Source organism: Silurus aristotelis (assembly GCF_946808225.1).
Source record: "Silurus aristotelis genome assembly, chromosome: 4".
NCBI lineage: Eukaryota > Metazoa > Chordata > Actinopteri > Siluriformes > Siluridae > Silurus > Silurus aristotelis.
The window spans coordinates 24,597,265-24,613,926 of record NC_139577.1 but is presented as its reverse complement, the minus strand read 5'-3'; the positions used below and the strand labels follow the sequence as shown (position 1 = coordinate 24,613,926).

The window sequence follows — 16,662 nt, the reverse complement described above, 5'->3', positions numbered from 1 at the left end:
AGGGGGCAAACACTTTCACACAACTGTATATATCACAGATGGGAAAAGATATTGTTCATATCACCAATCAGAACAGAAGAAAAACGTGATCAGTGTGAATTGGATCATGGCATGCAACAGCCGATTATCATGCACAACAGCCTCTAGAGTTTATTTGGAAAAGTGCAATAAAGAAAACACGTCCAGTGAGCGGCAGTAAAACACTTTAATGATGAGAGAAGTCAATGGAGAATGGCCAGACTGACAGAAAGGTTACAGGAACTCACACACTATACAACTGTGCTGAGGAGAAAAGCCTAGAAGAATGCAAAACATGTCAAACCTTGAGGAGGATGGGCTTCAATAGCAAAAGACCGCATCCGCTTCTGTCAGCCAAGAAAAAAAAAAAAGAACTGAAGCTACACCCGGCACAAGCTCACCAAAACTGGACTGGTTTCATGAACGTGATAATGAGGACAATCTATTTTAGTGGCCTTCCCAGTCACCAGAGCAATTTTGGAATGTGGTCAAATGGGAGATTCACAGCATGAATGTGCACTAAATAAAATGCAGACACTGAATGATGAAATACAAATAGGCATGGACCAGAAGCTCAAAAGAAATGTTTCCAAGATCTTGTGTAATTTATGCTATGAAGAATTAAGAGCAAATCAACGCCCTATCCAGTATTAGTATAGTGTTCCTAGCAAAGTCCTCAGTGAGAGAATGTTACCGACTGCACTGTGCGGCAGTATTTTTATTATTTATTTTTTCTTAGCGCCATGTCAACATGGTTAAGTTCGTGGCGAAAGCTTGGTTCTGTTATACTGTTAGATAGAAAATTTCAATAAGCTGTTTAAGATTACTTTTTTCTAAAAACTTTAATATGACGTTCGGGTTTACCAGTAGTATTTTAACACAGTGCTACAGAATATATTATCCATTAGGTGCTCGAACATTTGGCCAGCGTGTAACTACAATATGCAGACGGTGACAGTGAGCTAAAAAAATCTAGCTGGCATGTCTGATCAAAGGACCAGGAGCAGTGCTCTATTACTTGTCACACAAAAACCCAACCATACACTGATCCTACACATATGGCTGGGGGAAAAAAGTGTCCTATTACTGAAATATGAGCAGCAAGCCTGGAGTGTTAAGCATCCAGTCAGTGTTAATCCTATACCGCTTATGCAGATACAGGCAGAAATGGTTTATTTTGCCTCCTGGAAAAAGACAGCATGATGGCATTAGCCTCCCAAAAATATATATATATAAATAAAGCCTTAACTCAAAGTCTATCTGTAAAGCACTGACTCACAGAAGCTGGAAGGTTTCAGCTGAGACACATAAACCTGAAATATGCATGGTTTCTGTATTTCTATATTACTCTCTCGTGTACAGCTGTATATGTAATGCCTAGAAAGATAATGCTGGATGCTTTGTTTGCATTCTCCCATCACATTTACAATGTAAAGGATACAATCATAATCATAGAGCACTTATTGCTGAGGACATCTCAACACACTGATAAACCCCCCCCCACACACACACACACACCCACACGCACGCGAGAAGATTATTTACGCTTGTACCTCACACAAATGACCGAGCATGCAAAATAATTACAGATTACATACCAGATTAGTGCAGAACCCCAAAACTAAACTCTTCAGAATTTGGCACACAGGTCAGTTTGAGTGATGCAGATGAAAGGCTGTGTTAGAAGCTGAAGAGTCTCCATTGTAACATCGGCATCCTGTTAACAGCAAAAACGGGGAAACAGTCCACAGATTTATCTTCAAATCATCAAACAAACACAAATCAAAAACTAACTTTACTAAACTTTCCTTCAGGCCAAGCTGTGTGTGTCTTTGATGGATTAAATGTTTTAATAGTGCAAAAAATGCTATAATTTGCACAGTTCTGAAAAATACACAAATTCCTTCTTTTTTGCATGTAATTCAACCACAAGTAACGTTACAGTATTGTAAAAGAAAATCTGTTTACTTTCAAATTGTTTAAAAAAAGAAACTAACATTTAAAGATTCAATTTCAAAGGCGACATCACTAGCCTTATATTTATAGTCTATCCTAAACATTACTGCCAAATCTGAACGAATTATACATTTACACCGAGTTCTCCTTTTGATCAGTACCAGTTCATCCCATCCCTGAACTGAAAGTTAATCTTGGCATTTAAACACCAGTCTCATCACTGTCACTTCACTCAAATGATCTCAGTTCATGTTCCTGATTAATTTAGTCAGTTCTGTTCTGAATTTATTAGGCTTATGTCCATTTTGCTGTTGCATTCAGCTATTCAACTTAGATAATTGCATGAGAAACGCACACTTAGCTAGCAATGCTGAAGACCTTTTTTTTAGCTGACTAATCGTATTCAGCAGTGCATTAAACTGGCTTCTTATAAAACATGACTTACAGTTGAAGTAGAAAGTGGCCTAAATAAAAATATTTTCAATGTATGTAAGTACTGTAATTTTTTGGGCAGGAAAACTCACTATTGGTCCACACATTGTTTTTTGGCTTTTTTTTTGTTCGTTTGTTTTTTTGGTTTTGTTTTTAGAGTTTACACTATTAGCAAAGGCTGATATGTTTTCACATTTTTGTGCTCAAGTTACCATAAGGCATAACTGAGCCAAAAAAAAAAAAAAATGTAGACCTATTTGGACTTATAGCGGTCACCCCGATAAACTAATCATTTTTTTTCATGAGTCTCCTCAGTAATAACTTTTACATCCAAACTGCTATAAAAGTATCAAAGGAGGAGAACGTTTCCTACAGTTTTTAGTTGAATGTCCTACAAACATTTAGGAAACTACTCAATTTTTTTGAAAATAAAATGCTGATATTGTGCATGTGCTACACAAAGGACCTGAAGGACCTCGCTTTTTATAAGAACCTTAATTTCTTAATGGTTGAATCCCTCTTCTTCACACATCTTTTTCTGCAATTTGTAAAGCATTTAATATCAAAATCAAGGGTCACATTCACACTATGCCACAAAATACATCAAGCAGCATCAGGCAAACATTCTTTTCCCCTCGAACACAGGGCGACATCTTCACACAAAACCATAGTCGTGCGTATATATATATTTAAAAAAATAAATAAACTAAAATGATTACGCAGAACAAGGCACATCCAGGAATCTTCTCATAGGAGAACGGAAAAAGATGAAGACATTGGCAAATCTGGAGGAAAGCGATATCATGTACACCTAATCCCAGGAGAGATTTCATATACTGTAGGTTGGAGAAAAGATATTACACAGGATGGACTGCATGGAGCAAGTTGAGAAATATAATTTAAACATTAAAAAAAAAAGTCTTAAGAATATTAAGATAGTACATTGTTTATAATGACAAAATATCAGGGGCACATACTGATAACAGTCACCTTCACAAGGACACAGGCCAAGTGTATCTAACTCCCAATTCAGATTCCTGCTTTTTCTGTGTGAGCACACTCACAGTCAGAGAGAGAGAGAGAGAGAGAGAGAGAGAAAGAGAGAGAGAGAGAGAGAGAGAGAGAGAGAGAGAGAGAGAGAGAGAGAGAGAGAGAGAGAGTGGGGGTGAGAGCGAACAAATCTCGCATCTGCCAGGTGCACTGAATCTCAGAAAGCAAGTTACGTACCGTAAAGTGTTGTAGGTGTAAATATAAACAAAGAGAACAGCACTCCCTATTCACCTACTAAGGCTCTCTCTCTTGTACACAAACACACAAATTCAAATTAGCTGAGCTTTACTTCTATAAGAGCCAGCAAATCCCATTTGTTTACATGAGAGCTAATTAAGTGCTTTGAGGACGAAAGTGCCAACAGTATTTCTCAAGAGAGCAGAGAGAACACCATGTTAGCGTGAAACAGTCTAAGCATGCAATGACTTCCTATGTGCACCATATATTACTAAACTGTTGCTAAAATAACGATATGAAAAGGCGCGGGTCAGCGCTAAATGCAAATACAGACCTAGTGAACAGCCGAGTAATGTGATCGTCTCGCTCAGCTACAGCATTTGCATAGTAACAGAATTGGGGCAAATTACTTGCCAAAAGGAAGTCGAGGCAAATGCCAGCAGCGGGTCTATAATAAAAAATACAAGCCCATCATTACACTACCTGGAATTTGTGCTCTTGTGAAGTAAGGACAAGACCCGAGGGCCACCTCTTTCACCTCTCCAGTCACGTTTTAACAGGCAGAACAAAACACTAATAACATACCTGAGAGCTACTGTTAGTCTTTCAAGTAGTATGGAAAAAAATCAAACAAATCAACATTTACCATTTAAAGTAATGAACTGCTATTAGTTTAATATTCAATTGTAGGGTTGTTTGTTCCAACTGTTTTAAAATTCAACTGGTAAATCAAAGCTCTTATTGCAGTACAAAATTAGACACCAGAGGGGATTTAAACCATATATATAATCTTCATTTTACAAGCTTTAGAGATCTAGGAATGCCAAATTAGTTTCAATTCCAGGTATTTATAACTCCATGTTTCTAACTGCTGAAACAAGGAAGATGAATTTTAAAGCCGAATAATTATTTGAAAAAATCTATTTTTATAAATCAATTTGCAACAACATAAGTTTCTGGTAAATAAATGTTGCCTTTAAAATGTTGTGTAAAATGCCCTTTAACGCGGTTTCCTTTTACATGCTCCTTTGTCTCTCATGCACATTGCATGGTACTTCAACGTAATATTAAGCAACAAAAAAGAAAAGGTTTAAATGTTCTTAAATAAAAAAGGACAAGTTTCTGGATTTATCATCAGATGATTAATAAGAGGGGTTTCTCACACACATCCTCTTGGGTGCTACCTAGAAAAGCCTGTCCGCTTGGTGGCCATCTTGGCTACTATCCTGAGTTACTTCGAGTAAAAAAAAAAAAAAAAAAAAAAACACCTTCTAATAAACCTAATGAGGAAAAACCCACAGAAATGGTTCCCATAATATGATTTAAACAAACACTAACAAGGTTAAATCAAATAATATAATGCACATCATTTTCAAAATAAAGGCATAATCTACTTTATAAAAGCTGAGTCAGATATAAATGTTTAACTGTGCACAGAGTAGATCGTTGGAGTCCTTCAAGTATGGTGTGCATGCAGACACAGATAAAACTGTAAAACACAGTTCGATTTGATATAGTTGATAATACCTTCATTACAGACATTCAGGTCATGTATAAACCCAATACAGCTCCCTCTTAAAGTATGAATGCTATAAGAACTCAAAATACTCAATGTCACACCTGTAGTGTTTTTCCAGAGCTGAGGGATCATGAGCACTCTGATCTTGCTAAACACTCAAAAATATTCTGCACATAGTCAGATTTCAAGTATTTTTGAAGATCAACAAACTTTCTGAGAAAGGTGCTATTTAGTGTGCTGGCTTTTCTTAAAAGACTGTAATACAGACAGTAAGAGCAGGCCAGCATGTCCTCTCCAATTTAGTTTGGATCATCGACTAACAGAACACAGAACTTCAGATGTAACCTGCATGACCCGCAAACCTTGTTGGCCAAACTGTTGCTCACATTAAAATAGGCCCATTTATACTTTTGCTGCTAGTTTAAACTTCATTCAACACTACCAGTGGACACTGCAGCGGAGCTTTATTCTTTTTTTTGTCCAGCTTTAACATCTTTTAGTTTATTTGGTCAAACATTCCAACTTGCATACCAACAGACTCATTAATAAAATCCCTCATCTCGCATCTGTAAATAGCCAAGCAGGTCATTGCTTCACTGCATGCTGGGATTTTGAAAAGCTGTCTCCACTACCTTTATTTAACATGACCTTGAAGTTTAACCTGAAGATGCTTGTCTTGTTTTTATGGAGTCTTCCCATTACAAATTAACTTCTAGATTCTTGCAATTGTTTCTGCTATTAAACGCCACTGAAACTGCACCCCTGCTTCCCCCCGTGGCTTCGGCATGCCAGACAACTTCTTACAGGAGTAACGAGAACACAGCACAAACCCACAAATCAGCACCAAAAATGCTCAAATATTTCATATATTTCATATTCAAATATGCTCACCAATATTTCAATATAAGCATATTTCAAGGTGGACTTTTCCTATAAAGCCCCAAGAGTCTGAATGAATGGTTAATGTAAGCAGACCATATAAGCTATAATTATAAATAATAACACTGTATCTAACAAAACATCATTCTGCACTTTTATTTAAAATCACTAGAAGAAGAAAAAAAAAAATGATAGAGATTAAGTCTGACTTCTGAAGGTCTAGGTCAGTGGTCCCCAACCCCCGGGCCGCGGAACGGCAGCAGTCAGTGGGTCAATTGGTACCGGGCCGCACAGAAAGAAAACATAACTTACATTATTTCTGTTTTATTTATTATCTGATTCTAAACGATGTTTTGTTTTGGAAAATAACAGGATTCTCTCCACCACATCTGTCTATGACTCACTGTTGATGCATGTCATGATGCCTCGATCACAAGTCTTACCAACATCCTCTACCTTCTTAAAGGGGCTGCTCCAGCCGGTAACACATATTACATTACCGTTAAAGTAAAACCCCCAAGCTAACAAAATGAACAAAAAACAACACAGTGGATTCGTGTTTATTATTATATTTAGAAAATAACAGTTTTTATGCCGGTCGTATCATTTTATTTTGTTGTATTTTTCCTCCACACCTTAAAGACCGGTCCGTGAAAATATTGTCTAACATTAAACCGTTCCGTGGCGCAAAAATGTTTGGGGACCGCTGGTCTAGATGAATAGATGAAACAGCTGCACCTTTACGTAGCTCGCTTTGGGTCGATTTTTAGGTTAAAATGTGTTCATTATTTTTTTTCTTTTTTCAATGCGGTTTTAAAAGGCATGTCAGAACACATTTCTGCTTTACATCTAATAGGAAATGAGCAGCACTGTTGTCACTAACAGCTGCTTCATCATCTCTCACACACACACACACACACACACACACACACACACACACACACACACACAGCCTCCTGTTTTTTTAACGTCGATTTGGATGGAACAAGATGAAAAGCAGCCAAACGTAATATTAAACATTACCCTTGGAGAAAGCTAGCTGTGTAAGAGAGCTTCATTTTTTCCAGTAGTAATTCTAGTTCACAAAAAAAATATCTAAGTTCATTTGATTCACACATCTGAACTTGTAGTATTGAATCATAAATGCAAATGCATCTACAACACTACGTTGCCTGGTGCATCCAATTTTGTTTGAAAAGTGAAGGCCATTCACACCGAATGAAAGATTTTATTATATATTTATTTATTTATTTTTAAATTGAAGCCGTGACTGTAGCTAAAAGAAATGCTCAGTCTGTCTGTGGGAAGCTCTTTCAAATAGCACGGTCACTTAACTGCTGCAGATAAGCAGGGACGAGCCGGCATATTCAAATCCTCCAGAGAGTGTGAGAATCACTTGGCTGAAGACAATATGACTTTCCTGAGCAACAATATTGTGCCAAAACCAGATAATACAGAGCTTCCCTAGTGTAGGCAAATGTGGAAACATAATCACATAATCCCTAACCAGACTTCTTAAATGATAACACAAAACAGAAGTTAACAACAGGCCTCTTTATTGAATTCCTCTTTAAATCTGTGAATTTGGTCAGAAATGTACTTATCATTCATATAATGGCAAAGTCACACAACTGACAGTCTTTTATTATTAATGTAGCCTTATGTGAAATCATTTGAAAACACTGCATGCTGGGAAAGATAGTCAGATGTTTTTCTCTCTGGTTAAAACCAGTTTCATAACGTGCACCTGGATGTGCGGCACACACGTACATGCGCCATTTGCACTATTAGCTCATGTGCAGGAAATCCAAACCAGACCTGACTGTGAACACTGAACTACAATCTCCAACAAAATCAACCTGACTGACTTGATTAGGGGTTAAAAACAGCACAGCACCTTCTTTATCCTAATGAAATAACCTCGAAGCCAGACCACACTTTTCTACTCACTTGTAAGCCAGACAATCAATCCATCATAAACTGCATAGCCAAACGTTTCTGGACATCTGACCATCACACTCGTATGTGCTTTCTGAGCATCCCAGTCCAGATTTAGTCCTCATTTGCAACACTCTTCAGGGACGGCTTTCCATTAGATTCTGGAGCGTAGTGGTGGGGATTTGCTCACTCAGCCACAAGAGCATTAGTGAAGTCAGGCACTGACACCAGGTCCGGTGTGCAGTTTAAATTCATTCCAAATGTGTTCAGTGGGGTCGAGGTCAGGGCTCTAAATAACTTCATTTCTCCCACTCCAACCTTAGAAAAACATATTTCCATAGGGGAAAGTGGTAGTGGTTTAGATGTTTGGCCTCTGATCAAAACGTCCTGAGTTTAAATCCCTGCACCACTAAGCAGCCATTGCTGGGCCCTTTAGGAAGGCCCTTAACTTCTCAGTGCTATAAATTATATAATCGTAAGCTGCTCTGGAAAAGGACATCTACCAAATGCCTTTAACTATATTAAAACCGTACTTGGTGTACAGAGAGCATCATCATAGAACCTCATTGAGCCTATTAGTTCCAAGCCAAATTATAATGCTATAATAAAAAGATATTCTACCCAACACTCTGACTAACAGCTTGGGAAACACACACACAAACACACACACTGGTGCAATTGCCAGGTGTCCACAAACTTTTGGTCAAGTGGTTTGGCTGATGGTTTGATGTTCCCGCTGATGTTTCCTACATATAAAGAATAATAATAAAAAACACTATCAATTTTCTGTATTGTAAAACTATTTTAAGGGGTTTTCCAGCCATAGTCTTCCACCCAACATTTTAGATATATTTTAAAATATCAAAATATATTTTATACATATTTTGTTCTAAATAAAAAAATAAAAAAATGATGTTTGCATCAAACGTAAGCTCATTTAATCGAAGAAACTGAAGCTATAATGTTTAACTTAAATGAGTAAATGCGTTGTGTGTGTGTTTATTGAATTTAGAGAGTAAAACCCTACAGTGCACTGGGACTGTAGTAGGGCATATGTGTAGGTTGTGTTTTCCCCCCCTTTCCAGCCCATCCTTTCTCACAGGATGTTCTCCAGCCCATCCTTTCTCACAGTGCCACCAGTCTTCATACACATACACGCAACTAAATTCCGATAGCACAGCTGCTCTCGACATGCTTTCCATTCAATGCGAAATATTCAAGCCAGTGCTTGCTGGGAAAAGGCTGCTGACTAATTGCAGTATACGTTAAAATTCAGTTTTTAGTACAATAAATATAAATATAATATAAAGGGCATGATTTAATGATGATTTTCGTCAATATCTAACCAACATAAGTGCTTTGTCTTATTTCACTCTCAACAGAGGGCATTAACGTTTAAAATACGGATAACAAAAACATCCTGTTTTTTTGGGTTTTTTTGCTAATGGACAAAGAAGCACTAAGCAAACAACAATAAGCTATAAATATTTTCAGATCTTCAAAGTTGCTCTGGTGAACCTTGCTTAAGGCCCTGAAAATTATTGTGCTCGCTCTCGCTCGAACCCCGGGGCTTAAACAATGAAGCGGCTAATTTATGAATTTTTCCAGGGTTTTCCCGGTTTCACAAACTTCAAGCCAAAAAACCGAGCATCGGGAGAAAAGCTTCACCGTTGGTGATTTTTAAACGCACTTAAAAACTTTCTTTTCGGCTTCTCCCGTTAGGGGTCGCCACAGCGGATCCTCCGCACGTTTGATTTGGCACATGTTTTACGCTGGATGCCCTTCCTAACGCAACCCTCCCCAATTTATCCGGGCTTGGGACCGGCACTAAGAGTGGCTGGGGATGGTTCCCTGACCGGGAATCGAACCCGGGTCGCAGCGGTGGGAGCGCTGCATCTTAACCACTAGACCACCAGGTGATTTTTAAACGCACGACTATGCCAAAAGAAAAACTCCCGAGAGAAATAGTTGTGAAAGGAAGGAGGAAGACAGTGAACAATGACTTTCTTGGTAAGCTACTGTTTAGATACAAGCCGTGTAACAGACACTGTCTTTCATTAAAGCCTGTGTAAAGTTCATTAGTTTCAATGTAGACATTATAGGGCTTATAGACAGGTGCGGCGTATTTATGTTCAAAATAAAAATCTTTGTAAAATTCAATGGGTGCGGCTTATATTTGGGTACGTTTAATAGCCCGGAAATTACGTGTGTGTGTGTGTATATATATATATATATATATATATATATATATATATATATATATATATATATATATATATATATATATATATATATATATATATATACACACACACATACACACACACACACACACACACACACACACACACACACACACATATATATATACACACATACATACACATACACATACAGTGAGGAAAATAAGTATTTGAACACCATGTTATTTTGCAGGTTCTCCCACTTAGAAATCATGGAGGGGTCTGAAATTGTCATCGTAGGTGCATGTCCACTGTGAGAGACATAATCTAAAAAAAAAAATCCAGAAATCACAATGTATGATTTATTAACTATTTATTTGTATGATACAGCTGCAACTAAGTATTTGAACACCTGAGAAAGTCAATGTTAATATTTGGTACAGTAACCTTTGTTTGCAATTACAGAGGTCAAACGTTTCCTGTAGTTTTTCACCAGGTTTGCACACACTGCAGGAGGGATTTTGGCCCACTCCTCCACACAGATCTTCTCTAGATCAGTCAGGTTTCTGGCCTGTCGCTGAGAAACACGGAGTTTGAGCTTCCTCCAAAGATTCTCTATTGGGTTTAGGTCTGGAGACTGGCTAGGCCATGCCAGAACCTTGATATGCTTCTTACAGAGCCACTCCTTGGTTATCCTGGCTGTGTGCTTCGGGTCATTGTCATGTTGGAAGACCCAGTCTCGACCCATCTTCAATGCTCTAACTGAGGGAAGGAGGTTGTTCCCCAAAATCTCGCAATACATGGCCCCGGTCATCCTCTCCTTAATACAGTGCAGTCGCCCTGTCCCATGTGCAGAAAAACACCCCCAAAGCATGATGTTACCACCCCCATGGTTTCACAGTAGGGATGGTGTTCTTGGAATGGTACTCATCATTCTTCTTTCTCCAAACACGTTTAGTGGAATTATGACCCAAAAGTTCTATTTTGGTCTCATCTGACCACATGACTTTCTCCCATGACTCCTCTGGATCATCCAAATGGTCATTGGCAAACTTAAGACGTGCCTGGACATGTGCTGGTTTAAGCAGGGGAACCTTCATTGCCATGCATGATTTCAAACCATGACGTCTTAGTGCATTACCAACAGTAACCTTGGAAACGGTGGTCCCAGCTCTTTTCAGGTCAATGACCAGCTCCTCCCATGTAGTTCTGGGCTGATTTCTCACCTTCCTTAGGATCATTGAGACCCCACGAGGTAAGATCTTGCATGGAGCCCCAGTCCGAGGGAGCTTGACAGTCATGTTTAGCTTCTTCCATTTTCTAATGATTGCTCCAACAGCGGACCTTTTTTCACCAAGCTGCTTGGCAATTTCCCCGTAGCCCTTTCCAGCCTTGTGGAGGAGTACAATTTTGTCTCTAGTGTCTTTGGACAGCTCTTTGGTCTTGGCCATGTTAGTAGTTGGATCCTTACTGATTGTATAAGGGGGGGCAGGTGTCTTTATGCAGCTAACGACCTCAAACAGGTGCATCTAATTTAGGATAATAAATGTAGTGGCGGTGGACATTTTAAAGGCAGACTAACAGGTCTTTGAGGGTCAGAATTCTAGCTGATAGACAGGTGTTCAAATACTTATTTGCAGCTGTATCATACAAATAAATAGTTTAAAAATAATACATTGTGATTTCTGGATTTTTTTTTTTTAGATTATGTCTCTCACAGTGGACATGCACCTACGATGACAATTTCAGACCCCTCCATGATTTCTAAGTGGGAGAACTTGCAAAATAAGAGGGTGTTCAAATACTTATATATATATATATATATATATATGGGATGCACCGAATATTCGGCCACCGAAAATTTTCGGCCGAAAATGGCCCAAAAGTGCATTTTCGGCCGAAAGACTTTGATCACCGAAAAAACGCGGCCGAAACAGTTTGTTGTGATGACGCAAACAGAAACCGCTGCCTGCACGTGCATGTCTAAAACAACATGTATGCGGTGTGGACGTGTTTCAGTATATCTGAGAAAGACCCACGGATAGCGATTTGCAAAACATGTAATGCCGAAATTTCGTCTGTAAAGACTTTCTCCACGTCGGGTTTAATTTATCACCTGTAATCCAAACATTCCGATCGCTATGCTGAATATGAGAGAAACGCGGCACAGAAAAGCAAAACCCCTCCGAGCACGCGCACTCCGTCTGTGGCAGACGTTTTTAAAAAGGCAGGAAGTTTCCCAGTGATATTGTTGTATTGTTGTATCTTCAAGCAGTTGCACTTGTTCTGAATGCACTTTGTTTTTATGAAAGAACATATTTAATTTTACAACCTTTCAGCAGGACAGAGGGCCTGTACATTATTATTTAATGTACACATGAGTGCATTTAAATTAAACATTTAAGTTTGAATTTTAATTTATTTTATCCTGTGCATTGTTGCAATGTGCTATAAATAAATATTTTCATAATTTGTAATTGATTTATTCTTTGAAACTTTAATATTAATTTATGCAATTAAGATGCCTTGATTTTAGTAAGTTTAGTACACGGTCATGGCCATAAATGCAATGGTAATAATAATTGGCATAATTTCTTTCGGTGTTTCGGTTTTCGGCCTTGCTTTCCTCTTTTTCGGTTTCGGCCCAGAATTTTCATTTCGGTGCATCCCTAATATATATATATATATATATATATATATATATATATATATATATATATATATACACACACACACACATACATACATATACACATATACACACAGTACAGACCAAAAGTTTGGACACACCTTCTCATTCAAAGACTTTTCTTTATTTTCATGACTATGAAAATTGTAGTCACACTGAAGGCATCAAAACTATGAATTAACACATGTGGAATTATATACATAACAAAAAAGTGTGAAACAACTGAAAATATGTCATATTGTAGGTTCTTCAAAGTAGCCAGCTTTTGCTTTGATTACTGCTTTGCACACTCTTGGCATTCTCTTAATGAGCTTCAAGAGGTAGTCACCTGAAATGGTTTTCACTTCACAGGTGTGCCCTGTCAGGTTTAATAAGTGTGATTTCTTGCCTTATAAATAGGGTTGGGACAATCAGTTGTGTTGTGCAGAAGTCAGGTGGATACACAGCTGATAGTCCTACTGAATAGACTGTTAGAATTTGTATTATGGCAAGAAAAAAGCAGCTAAGTTCAGAAAAACGAGTGGCCATCATTACTTTAAGAAATGAAGGTCAGTCAGTCCGAAAAATTGGGAAAACTTTGAAAGTGTCCCCAAGTGCAGTCACAAAAACCATCAAGCGCTACAAAGAAACTGGCTCACATGCGGACCGCCCCAGGAAAGGAAGACCAAGAGTCACCTCTGCTGCGGAGGATAAGTTCATCCGAGTCGCCAGCCTCAGAAATCGCAGGTTAACAGCAGCTCAGATTAGAGACCAGGTCAATGGCACACAGAGTTATAGCAGCAGACACATCTCTACAACAACTGTTAAGAGGAGACTGTGTGAATCAGGCCTTCATGGTAGAATATCTTCTAGGAAACCACTGCTAAAGAAAGACAACAAGCAGAAGAGACTTCTTTGGGCTAAAGAACACAAGGAATGGACATTAGACCAGTGGAAATCTGTGCTTTGGTCTGATGAGTCCAAATTTGAAATCTTTGTTTCCAACCACCGTGTCTTTGTGCGACGCAGAAAAGGTGAACGGATGGACTCTACATGCCTGGTTCCCACCGTGAAGCATGGAGGAGGAGGTGTGATGGTGTGGGGGTGCTTTGCTGGTGACACTGTTGGGGATTTATTCAAAATTGAAGGCATACTGAACCAGAATGGCTACCACAGCATCTTGCAGCGGCATGCTATTCCATCCGGTTTGCGTTTAGTTGGACCATCATTTATTTTTCAACAGGACTATGACCCCAAACACACCTCCAGGCTGTGTAAGGGCTATTTCACCAAGAAGGAGAGTGATGGGGTGCTGCGCCAGATGACCTGGCCTCCACAGTCACCGGACCTGAACTCAATCGAGATGGTTTAGGGGTGAGCTGGACCGCAGAGTGAGGGCAAAAGGGCCAACAAGTGCCAAGCATCTCTCGGGGAATTCCTTAAGACTGTTGGAAGACCATTTCAGGTGACTACCTCTTGAAGCTCATTAAGAGAATGCCAAGAGTGTGCAAAGCAGTAATCAAAGCAAAAGCTGGCTACTTTGAAGAACCTACAATATGACATATTTTCAGTTGTTTCACACTTTTTTGTTATGTATATAATTTCATATATAATTCCACATGTGTTAATTCATAGTTTTGATGCCTTCAGTGTGAATCTACAATTTTCATAGTCATAAAAATAAAGAAAACTCTTTGAATGAGAAGGTGTGTCCAAACTTTTTGTCTGTACTGTGTGTGTGTGTGTGTGTGTGTGTGATATATATATATATATATATATATATATATATATATATATATATATGAGAATGAATGACCTGGTATCTTTTGTAGGCTGTAGGTTCTGCTTACACTCGCCATCCAAAAGCACAAGGTCAAATGTTACAATCTGACAGAGGCTTGCAGACCTTGGTTAAGCAGATAATCCACCTCTGTTTAATGCACATGTTCCAATCACATTTAGCCAAATATCAGGCTGCTGTAAGCAATTTACTGTACAGGAACAACATGCCTGCGCAAGATCCGATAAGGCGCATATATCCATTTCTGCTTTCGAGAAGGAGTGCGTTTAGCAAATTCGTTTTGCAGAAACAGGCATCAGGTAAACAGCAACTGCAGGTTGTGATAACAAAACAATGGCAGCTTGTGGTAAATCATAAAAAAAAACCCAGATCAACAGTTTTGAGAAGAAAAAAAAAAAAGAGTGTACAAGTCAGTCCAGCAATATTCTTCAGCTCAGAGTATGCAAGTTTAATTAAATTACTGGCTGGAGAAGTAAAGGGGGATGAGCAGATTCAGGTTAATAAAAGAGACAGTGCAGTAGCACAGCAGATACTGTCACAGCTCCAGGATCCTCCGTTCAATTAATTTAAACTCAATTAATTTGTGTTTTTTTTCCACCCCAGATTATAGAACCAGTTGTCTAGTGGCATAAATAAACTATCCCTAGAAGTGAATGTGATCGTGGATGGTGTATTCGGGGCGTCTCACAATCCACGTTCCAAGGAATGAAGACTGAATCCTCCGTGAACGTCATGAGGACATAACAGATGTTAGATGTGAGCGACATACAGTAACGCTAATAACAGAATGGGAATAAAAACTGTATGTACACAGCCAGGGAAAAAGATTCTGTTGACTGGCACAGCAAATAAAGATCATGCTTCTGAATCGCATTGCCTGCCGCACTGAACAGACCGGGTGAGGCGCAGTCTCCATTACAGAAATGTAAATGACTAAACAAAATAATGTCTGTATTAATCATGTAACTGTCCTGGCGCAAAGCATCACTGCGGGATTAAACAAAGAGAAAAACGTGAACGGCAGCCTCGTATGATTATAGCTTAATGTGTGATGCAACATGAACCCAAAGCGAAAACATTCACCACAATATGATACTCAATTTAATTTCATTCAATCCTTGAAAAACCATACACTTCATTTTTCCATTGTCTAGATCGATGCCCATCAGTAAATAGTTGGCCACGAAACATAGCACTGAGCAGAACATCTGGAACTTGCACTGAATTTATCCAGGCTATAAGATAAAGCTGAAGGTTGGGAAATGACAGTGAGTGAGAGCAAAGAATTAGTTCATGAACAAGGCTTAAACAGGGAGCCTTAGGACTTGAAAGAGGAAGGATGATGCACTTTGCATGCAGCCTGGTGTTTCATCATAAAATATTGTTTTTTCACTTCGTTTGATCTTTCGTTTATAGCTAATTGAATGAAAATCCTAGATCTTCCCTCTAGAGTCAAAAGAGTCCCACAACCCAGCCCACTCATTCAAAGCTGGAGCTTTTCTTCACAGCAAGCCATCATTAGCATGTTGTATAAGAATCTGCTCTGAGATAGGACACATGTGATTTTTACTGCCTCATCAGACTCCTATGAACTGACATCATGATTAACAGCTTTAGATCCCGAAGTCAGGCCAGTGCAAACTGTTCAAATCCTACTTAATTTCATATGCATTCAGAGGCCAACTTTCCTACAGAAAGACTATTCCTATATGGACATTAGTTAAGAGGAAAGAGTGTAGGTAATGTAAGAAATAACGAACATAATTTTAAATGTGTAAATTAATAGAGCGTAACCTCCATGAGTATCGAGGTTGCACTGTACTATACGAACCCTTGCAAGTAACAAAAAAATTGCGAGGTTTTGATGTTCTCCTTCTGATTGTTCCTTTTTCAAGGAGAATTGAACATGTACTGTACTGAAAACTCAACACTTGTAAATTACTTGTCATAAATGTTTTATTTACTACTTTAATTGAATAATACAATAATAAAATAGTTTTTCAAAAGTATGTAATTTATTAGTACAAATGTTACTCCGTAC

At 38.5% G+C, this 16,662-nt stretch overlaps 1 protein-coding gene and 1 long non-coding RNA gene across 7 annotated transcripts in view; one reads left to right on the top strand and one right to left on the bottom strand.

Moving 5' to 3' along the window:
• Positions 1 to 14,252, top strand: part of LOC310724443 — a 430,012-nt gene extending 415,760 nt beyond the window's left edge. Inside the window, exons 2-3 of the long non-coding RNA XR_014533063.1 lie at positions 13,241 to 14,036; positions 14,217 to 14,252. This is a non-coding gene — a long non-coding RNA (uncharacterized lncRNA). The remainder of the gene's footprint in view (positions 1 to 13,240; positions 14,037 to 14,216) is intronic.
• Positions 1 to 16,662, bottom strand: part of ndst2a (N-deacetylase/N-sulfotransferase (heparan glucosaminyl) 2a) — a 125,879-nt gene that overhangs the window by 94,890 nt on the left and 14,327 nt on the right. For 2 of the 6 annotated variants that reach the window (XM_083538312.1, XM_083538316.1), the window contains exon 2: positions 1,617 to 1,735. The exons of 2 other annotated variants lie outside the window; for them this stretch is intronic. The gene's annotated coding sequence lies outside the window, so the exon portion shown is untranslated. Of the gene's footprint in view, positions 1 to 322; positions 1,504 to 1,616; positions 1,736 to 16,662 lie in introns of all 6 variants that reach the window. 2 more of the 6 variants (XM_083538314.1, XM_083538313.1) reach the window with 2 other exon arrangements.